The 17,517-nt window shown below is 40.3% G+C and overlaps 1 protein-coding gene across 2 annotated transcripts in view; it reads right to left on the bottom strand.

Annotated features, from left to right (window-relative positions):
- Positions 1-17,517, bottom strand: part of arhgef9a (Cdc42 guanine nucleotide exchange factor (GEF) 9a) — a 340,120-nt gene that overhangs the window by 322,163 nt on the left and 440 nt on the right. The gene's annotated exons all lie outside the window — the stretch shown is intronic.

The raw sequence follows: 17,517 nt of genomic DNA, 5'->3' as shown, positions 1-17,517 counted from the left end.
CGAAATTAATGTCTTAGATGAAAGGATGGACTGTCTTGTAGTGAAATTTCCTGACTACACAAAGATAGATAAGAAAGCAAAAAGAGGGGGCAGGCAGTAGAACGCAGATCAGGAGACAATCAGATCAGACCTCATCCTTTGGAATGGTGTAACAAGCTCAGTTGGTCAAATTCCCTACTCCTGCTTGTGATCTTATGATATGTTAACACCACCAAGCCAGAGGCTGGAAACAAATGCACCCATTTTGTCATTCCTAATTGCCTGTTGCCTCTGAGCCCTACTGCATGGTGTGCCATCATTGTTTAATGGCTTTCCAACACATATTGTTCAGTTACCTATGAACAACTGCCACACAATCATCAGCCGAAAGAAGGAGAGGAGGTGAAAATTGCAAACATTTCAAAAAAATATTCATGGTATGATGAACTCAAACCATTATCAAGTTGTCCTGCATTCACGATTATTCACCTGTTGGAGGAAAGAAATCTAGCAGTCTGAAACTCAAATAAATGCTGGCCAGTGATCTGATCAATGGGTTAAGTGCGTACGAGTACAAACGATAAATAAATGTTACTATTATGAGTTACATTGAAAAGCAATGAAGATTTTTCTTGATCCATTACTTTAGCCTCTGGTGTTCATCAAATATATTCTCTGGGAAGTGAAAATCCAATTTACAGAAATATTCCAGATGTCTTGTAATTGTTTATTATGTAAACAATGTGGTTATGGGCATCACTGTATGAAAACATTAGCAACAAATATTGAGGAAAAGTATGATTTTTAAATTGTCCCCTGTTTATCTACATGGGCACCTATCCTCAGAAGTTAGTAACGAGGAAGTTTGCCCTGCAGCTCTTGAAAGTCATTTCTACTCAAAGCCCACCGGTTACAGAATGTTAATTGAGGTAAAGATTTGGTTAGTATTTATTCCTTTTCTTTTTTTATTATCAAAGAATGGTGGAACTTTACAAAGTAGAAGACTTGTTGGAACAATGTACGTGACCTGATTTTCTAAAAAGAGTTAAGCATTCAAACTCGTTCCTTTATTGTTTCTTTTTATATAAATTCCAGTTGTTCTTATTGTCATTTACCATATATACTCAAGTAAAAGTCAATCTCATGTAAAAGTCGACCGTTATTTTTTGGCGAAAAATCTGGAATTTTCCATGGTTCTTCACAGTTAACAGATAAGATTTGTGAGTCAAGGTATTATCCAATATATAAATGTTACGATGAGGAATTTTTTTTTTCATGCTGTTATGTGTTTTGATGTACAATTCACACCAATTTGGCACAAAAGTTTAAGGTGTGTCAGCCTGGAGTCAGGTCATATCTTAGTACTTCAGCAGCGAGCTAAGATTGTACAAATATAGCTTACTGAATTAGAAGATAAGATATAATATTTTCACCAGTTCGTAATCAGAAATTGGCAGAAGGAAGGCTACAAGTTATCATGAATTTTTGTTTCTGTTGTCTTTATCCGGTAATTACCATAATTCATAACATTTTTTTTCTTTATTTGTTTAGAGATCAGTTGGGCTTCTGCTCATGATTTGGTATTTTAGACCGTAGCATGAATTTCAGCCCCTCAAAAGTAGTATCCGTGTAATACTTGACCCCACTAAATTTAACCTTAAAAATAGTCTTAAAATACTTGATTTTTACACAAGTATATATGGGAACACAGCAGTCAAAGGTCTTGAAACTACATGGAATATATTGTGAATCTTACTTTAAGATGTTTTCCACTTTTCAAAAAGTTTCAGAAATATAGATCTGTCTGTGGCTGAATCTTGTGTGTTTTTGGCAAAATCTGAGCAGTACTGAGTTTTATAGAGGGCTTGTCACTGTGAGGCCTAATGAGTTCCTTCATTGTAAGTAACTAAACTCACTTCATTAATTACCTATCAAACCCTTTGGCATCTCTCACATCTGATTTCTATCCTATCTTAACATGCACTTTTCCAGGTCAACTCTCTACTCAGAGGATATCCAGAATCCCCCAGCACGCCCTATGCCAATAAAATCTTTAAAAGGCCATCATGTACCTTGATAGGCAATCTCAGTCCAGAGCTACCCTGCATGATTGATGACATTTGCCCTAGACATGGCATACAGGAAAATCAGCACTCTAATTTGCAGGCAGGATCCTGATGAATCGGATAATACCAAAATGGGAATTACTCTGTCCCCAGGCTCAGTAGTGCAGACCATGATATCAGACCATGCAGCCTGATTCAGGATAGCCATCCAGGTCAATACAGTATCAACCACCTGGATGAATACTCAACTGTCCAACAAGTAGGTCAGTGGTCTTCTCCACTCCACCAAGATAAGTTCCATCATTCTCAATCTGATTCCTCTATCACTCTATCTCTGCCACTGTCCCTATTTCCCATCAAGTTCCATGCTCTACTACTCTCAATATTGCTTGCAACATCTTCCCTCACTCACTGCATCCACCTCTATCCTGGACACCCTGAGCGCTATATGCCCTCAGTGCTGCTTACACACTCTCATTCCGGCACCTCTACACCAGCACCAAAAGTAACAGCTGTACCCACCTACTTTCATCTCGTGCAATGCAGGCTTCTCTTACATTCCAAGATGAAAACAGCCCATAAAAAGACAAAGTGTCAAGATGGCTGGTGTATACCCCAGAGCAGGGTGGCTCAGTGGTTAGCACTGCTGCCTCACGGTGCCAGGGACCCGGGTTTGATTCCAGCCATGGAATCTGTGTGGAGTTTGCACTTTCTCCCCGTTTCTGTGTGGGTTTCCTCTGGGTGCTCCGGTTTCCTCCCACAGTCCAAAGATGTGCAGGTTAGGTGAATTGGTCATGCTAAATGCTAAATTAGGTGCATTAGTTAGGGGGAATGGGTCTGGGTTGGTTACTCTTCAGAGGGTCGATGTGGACTAGTTGGGCTAAAGGGCCTGTTTCCACACTGTAGGGAATCTATTCTAATCTAATGTTGGTCCTTCTACCATATGTGGAGACCACCCTGACACTTACCGCCTAAGCAGTTCCTGGATTAGTATCGGAGGCTGCTTTTAACTACAGTGCTGGGAACCCCTGAGTGAAGGCTACACCCCCTTCACTTGACTGAGGCCTGCTGACAACTATAATAACCTTCCTGGCTTTGTGTCTGTGCCAGGCAGCACAGCAAGACTGCAGTGGTATGAGCTCATTATTACTATGGACCAGACCAAACCCCCTCAAAATATATTAAGATGCTAGTCTAAACCCAAACGTTTTCTTAATTTAAAGGTAAGGTATTGCACTCCAGATGCAATTCAATTGATCAAGCTACTCGACTTTAAGCAAAACACACTTCATTTTTAAACTAAAGTTAAATTACAGACATAATAAAAATAAAAGGAAAGAATTGGCTTAACCATAACTCCACCAAAATGTTTCACAATGTAAAAAAAAAGCTACTTCTAATTAACTGTTACAATATTGTAACATCCCATGAACACACCCTGAGCAAAGGCAAATTCAGTAAATTAGATTTTCTCACATGTATTCTAGCAGCAGGAAGAGAACCCCAGCTTTTATCTTTAACAGAGAGAGGAATTCAAACTTACACATCCAGCTTCAAGAATCCAGAAACTGCTGAAAGCCAAAATTAAAAATCCTGTGGGAGATTGACACCAGGCTGCTTCTATTGTTCCAACTTCAAAAAAAAAACAATGCCTCACAAGCTGTTTATTGACTTTGAGAAGATGGTTCAGTACCTCTAGCTCAACCTGTCTTCATGAAAAAAAAACAGGACAAAATACAATGCATCAAGTCATAGTATGATCACAGTATCTCTTACTGGAGAGGTAAAATACAAAAAAAGCAAAACACAACAGTGCAATGCATAGCTATCCAGGTAGACTTTCAGTGATTGCGAGCTCTGACAGCAGGCAAAGAGCCTGAAGGTGCAACCTGTCCAGTCCAAAAGCTGGGTGCATGCCCTTAAGCACGCAATGTCCTTGCCGCAGCATGACAATGATAGTTGTCGGTGCAGCTTAAAATACAGCTCTAAAGTAGTGTAAGTAGATTGGAAATGTGCCCTGAGTGGATGTGGAGTGCCTGTGGCTAGTGCCCAGGAGGCATGCCCTGAGATAATGGTGCCTGGTTGGCAACATGGAGGTCATTTGGAGCAAACAGCAAGCTGAATCCACTCTCTAGTTCCCTTGTCAAGTTTTCCAGACCTTGAGCTTGTTTGACAAGTTTGATTTGTAAAGATGAGAGGCTGAATTTTAATGAGGCAAGTTGTGGCATTAACAAGGCGTTAAACAAGCAAATTGATCATCCATTATTTGGAGATGCTGGTGTTGGACTGGGGTGTACAAAGTTAAAAATCACATAACACCAGGTTATAGTCCAACAGGTTTAATTGAAAGTATTAGTTTTCGGAGTGCTGCTCCTTCATCAGATGGTTGTGGAGTACACGATTGTAAGACGCAGAATTTATAGCAAAGGTTTACAGTGTGATGTAACTGAAATTATAAATTGAAAAAAACCTTGATTATTTGTTAAGTCTCTCATCTGTTAGAATGACCATGTTAGTGTCTCTTCTTTCATATATAAATCACAAAACATTTTTTTAAAGTCATATTCTCAAGTGAACTTTAACAATTGCTGTTGACAACACCAATTATTAAAGTTCACTTGAGAAAGTAACTTATAAAAAAAAGTTTTGCGATTTACATATGAAAGCAGAAACACTAACATGGTCATTCTAACAGATGAGAGACTTAACAAATAATCAAGGTTTTTTTTAACATATAATTTCAGTTACACCACACTGTAAACTTCTACTATAAATTCTGCGTCTTACAATTGTGTCCTCCACAACCACCTGATGAAGGAGCGTCGCTCCGAAAGCTACTGCTTCCAATTAAACCTGTTGGTCTATAACCTGGTGTTGTGTGGTTTTTAACTTTGATCATCCATTGGCATCTTGCCACTGCCCAGCAAGAATCTTACCACACTATTTATGAAAAGCATTAAGGAAAAAAGCAAGATGATCTCAACATTGTAAGAACTGCTTGAGACTTCTCATCCGATGCTGCCACATGTCCCACCAGAGCCCATGCTGTTCAGATTTAACCCATACAGTAGACTTGTTTATGATGAATAGCATTAATAATATGTTCATTTCAGATATGAAGCCAAACTGAATCACACAATAGACCGATTCTCTCCTGAGTGTATCATTTGCGGATCCAATATCTAGCTTTCTTTTCTACTTTTCTCACTTTGCTCCACAACTATCTTGAAGACATTGACTTTAATGGGAACATGGTTCCTTGGAGACCCACAAGATCTTCCCAGTGATTATTATTCAAATGAATGCCTAATCAGTAAACATGGACAGATGTTTAAATTTGGTGATGGAAACACAGTTGGGTTAATTCTGTCATTCACTCAATATCCACATAATGCAATCCGAGTGGAAATGTGTAGGTAGCCACTAGAGCAGGGACATTGGCTTAATCTATCCTTTTCTATCACAGGAACCGCAGTGTACTTTTCAGTACTACATTGAAGCTTGTGTCCACAGTTTTCATTTCCAGTGGCTGGTAACTAGACATGGTAAAGTCCATATATCATGGTGTACTTGCTAAAACTACTGGAACTGAAGCGTAGGCCCTGTAGCTGACAAGAAACAAGAAGGGGAAGTTCCTTTGACACAGTGTAGAATGGAAATTGCCAAGCTTCATTTTCTATGAGATTCAAAAGCCTGTCATATCTTATTTTGCAAACTTCAATGCTCTTCAAAAAATCACAATACACTGATGAGCAGCCATGGTGCATTCAGTTCATTCTGGTGTTCAATAGAAATAAGCAATGTCAAATAGGATTATGTCGATTTTTTTTTGTGATTTTGTGCACGAGGCTAAAGCAAATGTATTCCAACATCTCTGGCTCTAAAATCATATTAAGTTGACAGCTGGATCACAAATGATTATTTTCCTTCTATGTTACATCAGAAAATATTATAATTCAAATCCAACAATGCCAATCAATGTGCTGTATGGGCATTGGCAGACTCACTCCAACTTTGTCGAGAACTAGTTTATCTTACACAAATTGGCAGCAGAATATATGATCATTAGCCTCAGCACCCCATCTTTATGGGCAGAATCTGCAAAATACAGTAGTTCGGAGACAATTAAAGTGAATATAAAAACTGCAGTTAAGTTGCTCCAGTGATAGAACACCAGGTCTCCCCATTGGATGACCCGAAGATTGTCTGGATAGTTAATAATGAGGAAGAAGGTCATAGATTACAGGACAATATAGATAGGTTGGTCAGATGGATAGATCAATGACAGATGGAATTCAACCCAGAAAAGTGTGAAGTGATGCACTTTGGAAATAATAACAAGCCAAGGGAGTACTTAATACTCCGGGCATTAGGAAGTTCAGAGAAACAGAGGGATCTTGGGTGCTGGTCTACGGGTACCTGAATACAGCAGGACAGGTTAATATGGTAGTTAAGAAGGCAAACAAGACATTTGGCTTTATTGACTGTGGCAGGGTTTATAATAGCAGGGACGTTATGTTGGAGCTGTACTTTGGTTAGGCTACAGCTGGAATACTAGGAGAAAATGAGGACTGCAGATGATCTCGAGAGTGTGTTGCTGGGAATGTACAGCAGGTCAGGCAACATCTGAGGAGCAGGACAATCGACGCTTTGGGCATAAGCCCTTCATCCTGATGACTACAGCTGGAGTACTGTGTGCAATTCTGATCCCCACATTATAGGAAGGATGCGATTGCATTAGACATGGTGTAAAGGACATTCTCCAGGATGTCGTCTGGGATGAAGCATTTTAGCAATGAATAGATATTGGATAGGCTTGGACTGCTGTTATTAGAGCAGAGGAGGCTGGTGGAAGAGGGTGGCACGTGACTGAAGTTTATAAGATTATGAAGGGCATGAATAGGGTGACTAGGAAGCAGCAGTTCCCCTTTGCTTGAAGGGTGAATCATAAGGGGCAGTTTGAGGTGAAGGGTAGAAGGTTTACAGAGAATTTGAGGAAAAGTCTTTTTCAAACAGAGAGTGGTGGGGATCTAGAATGTGCTGCTGGGAGGGTAGCTGAGGTGGGAAAACATTTGAAATGTCATAACATTCAAGGCTATGGACCAAGTGTTGGAAAATGGGATTATTGTAGATAGGTTAGTGCAGACCTCATGGGCTTGAGGGCCACTTCTGTGGTGTATGACTCAGTGACTCTCTATTCAATTCACAGTCTCAATTGCTGTTACCATTGCCAGACATCTACCCTAGTCCCTCAAAAATAATTGCACAAGTGCCAAACTTGTATGAAACCTAAAATCAGATGGTACTCTACGTCTGTTTGATCATCATAAAACATCTACTTTCCTGAGGAAAAAGAAACAACTAGAGTGTATTTCCAGATCAGTGCCAGACCATCATGTCCATTACTGCCATTAAGACCAGCCCTTGGCAAAGTTCCCTTACTTTGTTGCAGTTCGGGATGGAATGCCCCAAATTGTTAAGGTCCCAAGTGAGGAGCAATGAACCATCACCCCTTCTTTATTCACCCAAGCTCTGTGGTTGGTTGCAACAAGGTTAATGTTAAAGAGATTGCTTCCTTCTGGATGTCTTCATTCTTAAGCTATCAAAATGGTGATATATTTTGGCAACAAGTGGAAGCTTTTCATTATATTTTATTGTATTTCTCATTGAAAAATGCACTTGTCAATAAAATCATTCATTTATTCATTCATTCTTGCAAACAAAATGAACGTATGCTTTAAAGGGAGCTAATTCAACAAAGCTTTCTTGAATAACAAAGCAGTAAGTTTATGAATTAAATAATAGAAGAATTAGTACATAGATTGGTCGCTGAGTCATTTGCAAAGAATAGCTAGTCCCCTGCACGTTGCAGCCATTACAGTGGATATTACTGATAGCACTGACATGTATAGTTGAACAGTCAAATTTGAGATTCTTTTGTCTATACAGGTTGATTGAAATTATTTTGATTAGATTCCCTACAGTTTGGAAAGAGGCCCTGCGGCCCAACCAGTCCACACCGCCCCTCCGAAGAGTAACCCACCCAGATCCATTTCCCTCTGACTAATGCACCTAACACTATGGGCAATTCACCTGACCTGCACATCTTTGGACTGTGGGAGGAAACTGGAGCACCCAAAGGAAACCCACGCAGACACGGGGAGAATGTGCAAACTCCAAACAGATAGTCACCCGAGGCTGAAATCAAACCCTGGTCCCTGGCGCTGTGAGGCAGCAGTGCTAACTACTGAGCCACCCCAATACATATATTATTTTCTTAAATATTTCGATAGAGTAGATTCCCTACAGTATGGAAACAGGCCCTTCAGCCCAACAAGTCCACACCTACCCTCCGATGAGTAACCCACCCAAACTCATTCCCCCAAATGATGCACCTAACTCCATGGGCAATTTAGCATGGCCAATTCACCTAACCTGCACATCTTTGGATTGTGGGAGGAAACCCATTCAGACATGAGGAGAATGTGCAAACTCCACACAGACAGTTGCCAGAAGTGGGAATCGAACACGGGTCCCTGGCGCTGTGAGGCAGCAACCACTGAGCCACCTTGCAGTCCTGGTTCCTTTTCATAGTGACTGCTAACTTGCTTCATTCTCTATCTGAAATGCAGGAGTGTTTAATAGTTGCTCTCGAAGCTGTGACATTCACAGCACACTAATCCACACATGAGATTATGAGGTCACTAACAAATACAGTCCATGGTTAAAGTTCACTTTTCTATATTCCTGGAAAACCAAATACAAACATTTCTGCAGGTGTTGGTTTCCTGCTGAGAGGGGGTCAATTAACCTTCCATTTTGGGATGGCATGGTGGCTCAGTCATTAGCACTATTGCCTCACAGCACTTGGGTTCAATTCCTGCCTTAGGTGACTGTCTGTGGCATTTACACATTCTTCTTGTGTCTGTTCCAGTTGTCTCTGGGTGCTCTAGTTTCCTTCCACAGTCCAAAGATATGCAGGTAAGGTGAATTGGCAATGCTAAATTGCTCATAGTGTTAGGTGCATTAGTCTGGGTGGGTTACTCTTTGGAGGGTCGGTGTGGACTTGTTGGGCCAAAGGACCTGTTTCCACACTATAGCGAATCTAATCTAATCTCTTCCTTTTCAATTCTTTCCCTGACTCCGTGCAGGTATGGCATTCCATGGGCCCACACAGGATTCTGCCAAAACAATCACTGACTTTACTTCAGCAGTCAATTGTAAACTGTAGCAATCTTCCTTGAAAACATACATCAAAATTAAAAATTTTATAAATTAAATCGGGGATGTGAGCATCACTGGCTGGCCAGCATTTATTGCCCATTTCTAGTTACCCTTAAGAAGATAGCCATGAGCTGCCGAGTTGAGCTACAAACTATCTGGGGTAGGTAGACCCACAAAGTCATTAAGGAGGGAAATCTAGAATTTTGATCCAGTAACACGAAAGGAACTGTGATATATTTCCAAGTCAGAATGGTGAATAGCTTGGAGGAGAACTTGTATGTGTTAGCTGTTGCCCTTGTCCATCTAGGTGACAGTGGTCATGGGTTTGGAAGGTGCTACCTAAAGCGCCTTTTGTGCTTCTGCAATGCACCTTGCAGATACACACATATTGCTGTGGAGTGTCAATGGTTGAGGGACTGAATGGTTGTTGATGTGGTGCCAATCAAGAGACTGCGTTGTCCTGGATAGTATCAAGCTTCTTTTCTTAATTTTTATTTATTCACTTGTGGGACATAAGCGTCATTGGCTGAGCCAGCATTTGTTGCCTGTTCCTGATTCTCATTGAGAAGGTGGTGGTGAACTGCTTTCTTAAACCACTGCAGTCCACATGCTGTGGGTTGACCCACAATGCCATTAGGAGGGAATTCCAGGATTTTGATCCAGTGTCAGTGAAGGAATGCTGATATACTGCCAAGTTAGGATGGTAGGTGGCTTGGAGGGGAACTGCCAGGTGGTGGTGTTCCCATGTATCTGCTGCACCATACTTCTGGATGGAAGTGGTTGTGGGTTTGGAAGGTGCTATCTAAGGATCTTTGGTGAATTTCTGCAGTGCATCTTGTAGCTTATGTACACTGCTGCTAGTGAGCATCAATTATGGAGGGAGTGGATGTTTGTGGATGTGGTGCCAATTAAGTGGGCTGCATTGTCTTGGGTGTTGTCTCGCTTCTTGAGTGTTGTTGAAGCTGCACTCAGGCAAGCAAGTGGGGAATAATCCATCACATTCCTGATGAAGGTCTCTGGCCCAAAATGTTGATTCTTCTGCTCCTCCGATGCTGCCTAACCTGCTGTGCTTTTTTAGCAACACACTCTCGACAATATTCCATCACATTCCTGACTTATGCTTTGTAGGTGGTGGACATGGGGAATTAGAAGGAGGAGCAAAGAAATGGCAGAAGAATTCAACACAAAGAACCTCAGAGCTGTGCAGCATGGAAAAGAACCCTTCGGTCCAACTCGTCCTTGCCAATCGAATATCCTAAATTAATCGAGTACCATTTGCCAGCATTTGGCCCATATCCCTCATTAACCCTTCCTCTTCATACACCCATCCAGATGCCTTTTAAACACTGTAAATGTACCAGTCTCCACCACTTCCTCTGGCAGCTCATTTCATACACACACCACATACTGTGTGAAAAAGTTACCTCTTAGGTCCATTTTAAATCTTTCCCCTCTCACCTTAAAACCATGCCTTCTAGTTTTGGACTCTCCCAGCCCAGGGAAAAGACCTTGTCTATTCACCCTATCATACTTTGGTACTGTCTTCACAAAAAGAAAGCACAAATAACCTCCCAAACATTTGATAGTGTCAAAGATCTAGTGTGCAGGCAGAATTGAATGGAAGAATCATTAGTAAGAAAATAGTGCTTGGGAAATTATTGATTTAAAGGCAAGGGCTGATACACTACATCAAATTATCTAAATTATCTTGCACCCTTTTTGCATCCTCCTCTCAACTCATAATCCTGCCCATATTTGTTTCATCAGCAAACTTGGAAACGTTGCATTTGCTTACCTCATCTAAGTCATCAATATATATCATGAATAGTTGGAGCCCAAGCACTAAAGCCCTGGGAATATTGGAAGCATTGGTGGTCATCTTCCAAAATTTTATCAATTTTGGAGCAGTTCCTACAATTTGGAGTTTTGCAAATGTAACCTATTAATTTGAAAAGAGAGGGATTAAAAAAATGAATTACAGACCAGTTAGTCTAACATCAGTAATGGGGATAATGCTCAAGTCTATTGCAAGAGAAGACATAACTGAACATTTGGAAATAACTTACAAGATTGGACAAGCCAATATGAGTTTAGGAAAGGAAAATCATGCTCAACAAATCTACGGCAATTTCTTTGTGCATGTAACAAGTGGAATAGATAAGGAAGATGTGGTATAGTTGGATTTTTCGAAGGCTTTTGATCAGATTCCTCATAAGAGGTTTGTGGGCAAAGGTAAGTACGCAGAATAGAGAATGATATATTGGCATGGACTGAAAGTTAAATGACAAACAGAAACCAGAGAGTGGAAACAAACAAGCCTTTTTCTGAGTGGCAGTCAGTGACTAGTGGGCTACCACAAGGATCAGTGCTTGGGCTCCAACTATTCACAATATATATTGATGACCTAGATGAGGTAAGCAAATGCAACGTTTCCAAGTTTGCTGATGAAACAAATGTGGGAAGGATTATGAGTTGAGAGGAGGATGTAAAAAGGGTGCAAGATAATTTAGACAAGTTGAATGAGTGGGCAAACACCTGGTAGAACCTGTATAATGGGGCTAAACATAAAGTTATACACCTTGGCATGAAAACAGAAAGGAAGAGTATTATTTACATGGTGATAGATTGGAAAGGGTAGATGTACAATGGGATCTGGTTGTCCTTGTATACCTGTCAATGAAAATAAACAGGCAGTAGAACAAGCATTCATTCTCAAGGGGATTTGAGGTCAGAAGTGGGAATATCTTACAACTTATGGAGTATTGTAAGCAGTTTTAGTCTCTATACCTAAGAGAGAAAAGTATATAATTGCGACAGGGGAAGTGCAGGAAAGGTTTCCTGTTTGTCATTTAATGTTTAGTGCATGACAATATATTATTCTCTATTCTATGTACTTTAACTTTGCTCATAAACCTCTTTTGAGGAATCTGATCAAAGGCCTTCTAAAATCCAAATATACCACATCCACTGATTCACCCTTATCTATTCTACTTGCTACATGCACAAAACAAAATCACCATAGATTTGTTAAGTTAAGGTTTGTTTTGTAAGGAGAGTTGGTACCTGTATTCTCTATAATTTAGAAGAATGAGAGGTGGTCTGGTATACACATATGAAATTCCAACAGGACTGGATAATAGCTGCAGGGAGGATGTGTACCCTGGTTAGAGAGTCTAGAATCAGGAGATGCAGCCTCCGGATAAGGGGTAGACCATTTAGGAATGAGATGAGGAAATGTCTCTTCTCTAAAAGGATAGTGAACCTGATGGAATTCTCTCCAATGAAGTCATTGAACATATTCAATAAAGATTTTTTATATTTTAAAGGCATCAAGGGATAAAGAGAGAAAGCAAGAATATGGCATTGAGATAGAAGATCAACTATGATAACATTAAATGGTGGATCAGGTTTGAAGCACTGAATGGCTCTCTCCTGCTCCTATTTTCAGTGCAGGCTTTAGACAGTCAGGAGGTGGGTTACTTGCTGTAAGATTCCTAGTCTCTGACCTCCTCTGATAGTCACAGTATTTATATGACTAGTTGAGTTCATTTTCTGGTCAATGGAACCCATAGGATGTTGATGATGGAGGATTCAGTATTGGTGATGTCATTGAATGTCGTGAGGAAATGGTTAGATTCTCGGCTTGTCGAAGATGGTCATTGCCTTGTACTTGTGTGACCCAAATGTCACTTGCTACTTGACACGCAAGGCTGGGACATTGTCTAGGTCTTACTGCGTTTAGGCATGGAGTGCCTTAGTATCTGAGGAGTTGAAAATGGTGCTGAACATTGTGCAATCATCAGTGAACATTCTCACTTCTGACATCATAATGGAGGGAAGGTCATTGATGAAGCAGTTGAAGATAATTGAGCCGAGAATATTATCCTGAGGAACTCTTGCAGGGTTGCTCTGGAGTAAAGATGACTGACCTCCAACAACAACCATCTTCTTATGTGCCAAGTATGACTCCAAGTAATGGAGACCTTTCCCTCTGATTCGCATTAACTTGGTTTTACGAGGGTCTCTTGATGCAATGTTCAGTCAAATGTGGCCTTGATGTCAAGGGCTCTCATTCTCCACTCACCTCTGAAACTCAGCTCTTTTGTCTGTATTAGAACCAAGACAGTAATGACGTCTGGAGCTGAGTGGACCTGGCAGAACCCAAATTGGACATCACTGATCAGTTTATTGCTGAGCAGGTACTTCTTGGCAGCACTATTGATGACATTTTCCATCACTTTACTGATGTTCAAGTAGAGACTGAACAGGAGTCTTGAAAAACCACGTAGTGGCTTTCAGTCTGTAGTGTGAAAATGAGTACAGCTCAGGAAAATATGAGCAAACTGTCTTATCCCAACCTTTCTGGGGAAGTGATAATTTAATGGTAACGGTAGTGAACTACTAATCCAGAGCCCAGGTTAATGTTTGGGAGCATGGGTTTGATCTCCCATGGTAGACTGAGAAATTTGAGTTTAATAAAATCCAGAATTATAACATGGTCAATGGTGATCATGTAACGATTGTTATTAAAAGTTCCCATCTTCCATTCGGGAAGAAAATTTACTATCCTTACCTTGTTTTTCTGACATGTGATTCTTGGCATCAACAATATACTTGAACCTTGAATCCCTTTGACATGGCCTAGAGAACTAATCAATGCAAGAACAACTACAGAAGGGCAACAAATGCATGTCATGCTGGTGATACCCATACAGGAACAAAGAAAAATAAAGTTTTATTAATTCTCTAATTGTTTTGGACCATTATTCTCTTAATTAGATGGACATTCCCTTTATTGCTGTGTCTAAACTTCCACTCGAATCCTCAATTTTAAACAAATGTGGGATAGCTGCAGCTTCCACTAGTGTTCTGCAGTATATGACTGGTAGAATTTATGGAGAAACAACATAAATATCTAAATGTTGTTGTGAAGAAGCATCACTTGACACGAAAAGTTAACTTTGATTTCTCTCCTGAGATATTCCAGCAATTTCTGTTTTTGTTTGTGATAAACATCAAAACATTGTCAACTGCATTGCTTCTGTGGGGATTTTATTGATTTCCTGCTGCTAATACTGCAGAAAATGCCTTGAAAATTAGTTGCCAGGGTCAATTAATTGATTTCATGCATCAACAATCAACCTTCTTCATAAATGTTGCCGGGTATTGGAGGGTTTGAGCTAAAGAGAGAGGCTGAATAGGCTGGGGCTATCTTCCCTGGAGCGTCAAAGGCTGAGGGGTGATCTTATAGAAGTTTACAAAATCATGTGGGACATGGATAGGCTGGACAGTTAAAGTCTTATCCCATGGGTGGGGGAGTCCAAAACTAGAGGGTTTTGGTTAAGTGAGAGGGGAAAGATTTAAAAAGGACGTATGGGCAATGGTTTCACGCAGAGGATGGTGCGTTTATGGAATGAACTGGCAGAGGAAGTGGTGGAGGCTGATACAATTACAACATTTAAAGGGCATTTGTATGGGTACATGAATAGGAAGAGTTTAGAGATGGAAGAGTCAAATGCTGACAAATGGGAGGAGGTTAATTTCGGATATCTGGTCGGCGTGGACAAGTTGAACTGAAAGTTCTGTTTCTATGCTATACATCTCTATGACTCCATGACTAAATCATCCCAAGTCCTTCTCTCCATAAACTCATCCATATGTTTATTCGGACTTTCTGATGGAAGGCATTGATCTGAAACATTAACTCTACTTCTCTCTCCATAGATGATGAAAGACCTCCTGAACATTTCCAGCATTTTCTGTCTTTCCAACTTTAATTACTACTTGGGGGTTAGTCTCAAAATTCTGGGCTCATAATGGTATATGTTCAGTGCACCTAACTCCAAGGGCTAAAGTTCATAATAAATTGAGTCTCAATTCAAAACTTAGGAGAAATCTAAGATTCATGCCTGTTCAGATACTTGAAGAGGCCTCCTGAAAAATTAACAACCAATAAGGGGTCACATTTCTTTAAGGTATCTGGAGGCACAGAATATTTTCCCCAGCAATACTACCTTTATGCCTGGAAACTGGCTTAACAAGCATCAATTTCACTTCCATATTGTGGCCCAGAACGGACTGTTCCCTGAAAAAGTAGTACCTAGCTCAACTCTTTTCGGGAACCAACACTGGGTCATTCCCTCAGTCACCAACATCAGATCGACCTTTTTGAGAGTGAACCCATGGAAATTGACTAGCCTAGTTGGAGTCCCTGGTCATACACTCGGATCCTGCGGGTACCAGTTGGTGGGAGCATTTGCTGACATCTTTAACCTCTCCTTCCTGCGATTTGAAGTCCCCATCTGTTTCAAGAAGACCATCATCATTGCAAAAAAATTTCATGCAGCGTGCCTCAATGACTACCTCTATAATTATAAAGTGCTTCAAGAGGCTAGTCATGACTCATATCAACTATAGACTCTGAGCCTGCTTTGATCCCTTGACATTCACCTACCATCACAACAGGTCCACGGCAGATACCATCTTGTTGGCCCTACACCCATCCCTAAAACATTTGGTTAACAAGAATACCTACATCAAGCTCCTACTTATTGACTAAAGCTCTGCCTTCAATACTGTGATTCCAACCAAACTCCTCTCCAAACTCCAAGACCTAGGTCTCTGCTCTACCCTCTGCAACTGGATCCTCAACCACCTGACCCACAGACAGCAATCAGTGAGAATAGGCACCTCCTCCGTGATAACCCTCAACACCAATGATCCACAAGTCTGCATATTCAGTCCCTTACTATACTCCCTGTACACTCATGACTGTGTGGCCAAATTTCAATCTAACGTCATCTACAAGTTTGCTGACAACACTACCGTTGTAGGTCTGATCTCAAACAATGACAAGACAGAATACAGGAAGGAGGTAGAGTGCTTGGTGGTATGGTGTAGAGATAACAATCTCTTCCTCAATATCAGCAAAATAAAAAAGCTGGTCATTGACTTCAGAAAGCAAGGTAGAGGACATGCTCCTGTCTACTTCAATGGTGCTGAGGTGGAGATGGTCAAGAGCATCAAGCTCCTAGGAGTGATGATCACCAACAATCTGTCCTGGTCCACTCATGTTGATGCAACAGTCTCGAAAGCGCTGTAACACATCTACTTCATCAGGAGGCCAAGGAAATTTGGCATGTCTGGAAAGACTCTTACCAATTGTTTTATGAATGCTCCATAGAAAGCATTTTATCCAGATGCAATATGGCTTGGTATGGCAATTGCTCTGCCTATGACCATAAGAAACTACAGTGTGTTATGAACACAAGCCAGTCCATTACACAAGCCAACCTTCCATCCATTGACGTCACCAACACTTCTCGCTGCCTCAGGAAGGCAGCCAATGTCATGAAAGACTCCTCCCACCCTAGGTATAATTTCTTCCAACCTCTTTCAGAAGATACAAAAGCTTAAACCATGTACCAATAGATTTAAGAAAAGCTTCTTTCCTGCTGTTATTAGACTTTGAACAGACCACTCAAATTTTAAATTTAATATTAATCTCACTCTTTGTGCACCTTCTCTGCAGCCATAATATTGTATTCCTCACTCTGTTCTATCACCCTTTGTATTGTATGATCTGCCTGTACTACACAGAAACCAAAATGTTTCACTGTACCTAGGTACATGTAACAATAACAAATCATATCAAACTCATGCACTGTAAAGTTTAGATACTGAATTGATAATTTTGTTGAGTTCTTCATAATTTTATTCATTGTCCTAATATAGGAAACCTTTGCAAATAATAGACATCATAATAGCTTGCACACAGAAATCATATTCTCAACTGGATTCACTGTTGCAGAATGTTGTACAGCAAAAATTAGGTTTAAAAATTGTTTAGGTAATCTATTGAATATTTTACACACTTTATAAACTGTTCACAGAATCCTTTTAAGCTGATAAGAAAGTAAACATGCTGTTTACACTCTTAATGTGAACAGAAAATATTAGTTGGGATATCCATTTGCATATCCATTTGTACGGCTGTGTGAAGTCAGTTATATTTAGAATTATTGACCTGGTCAGAGACTGATCAGGTGTAATTCATCAGAGTTACTGAGATGAGGGTTTGATGATTTTATATTTTCAAACATAACTGACTGCAGCAAACCTAAAATTGCAATTACATAGGTTGGATGAAAGATTTGTTGTAACAATAACTTCCTTTCCCCGTTTAGTTCTGAAGTGTTCACCAACAGTGAACACTGTGAGTTTATTTTTTTTAAGTTTCACAGATTTG

Source organism: Chiloscyllium punctatum, chromosome 25, assembly GCF_047496795.1.
Source record: "Chiloscyllium punctatum isolate Juve2018m chromosome 25, sChiPun1.3, whole genome shotgun sequence".
NCBI lineage: Eukaryota > Metazoa > Chordata > Chondrichthyes > Orectolobiformes > Hemiscylliidae > Chiloscyllium > Chiloscyllium punctatum.
This window is presented reverse-complemented; position numbering and strand designations above follow the sequence as displayed.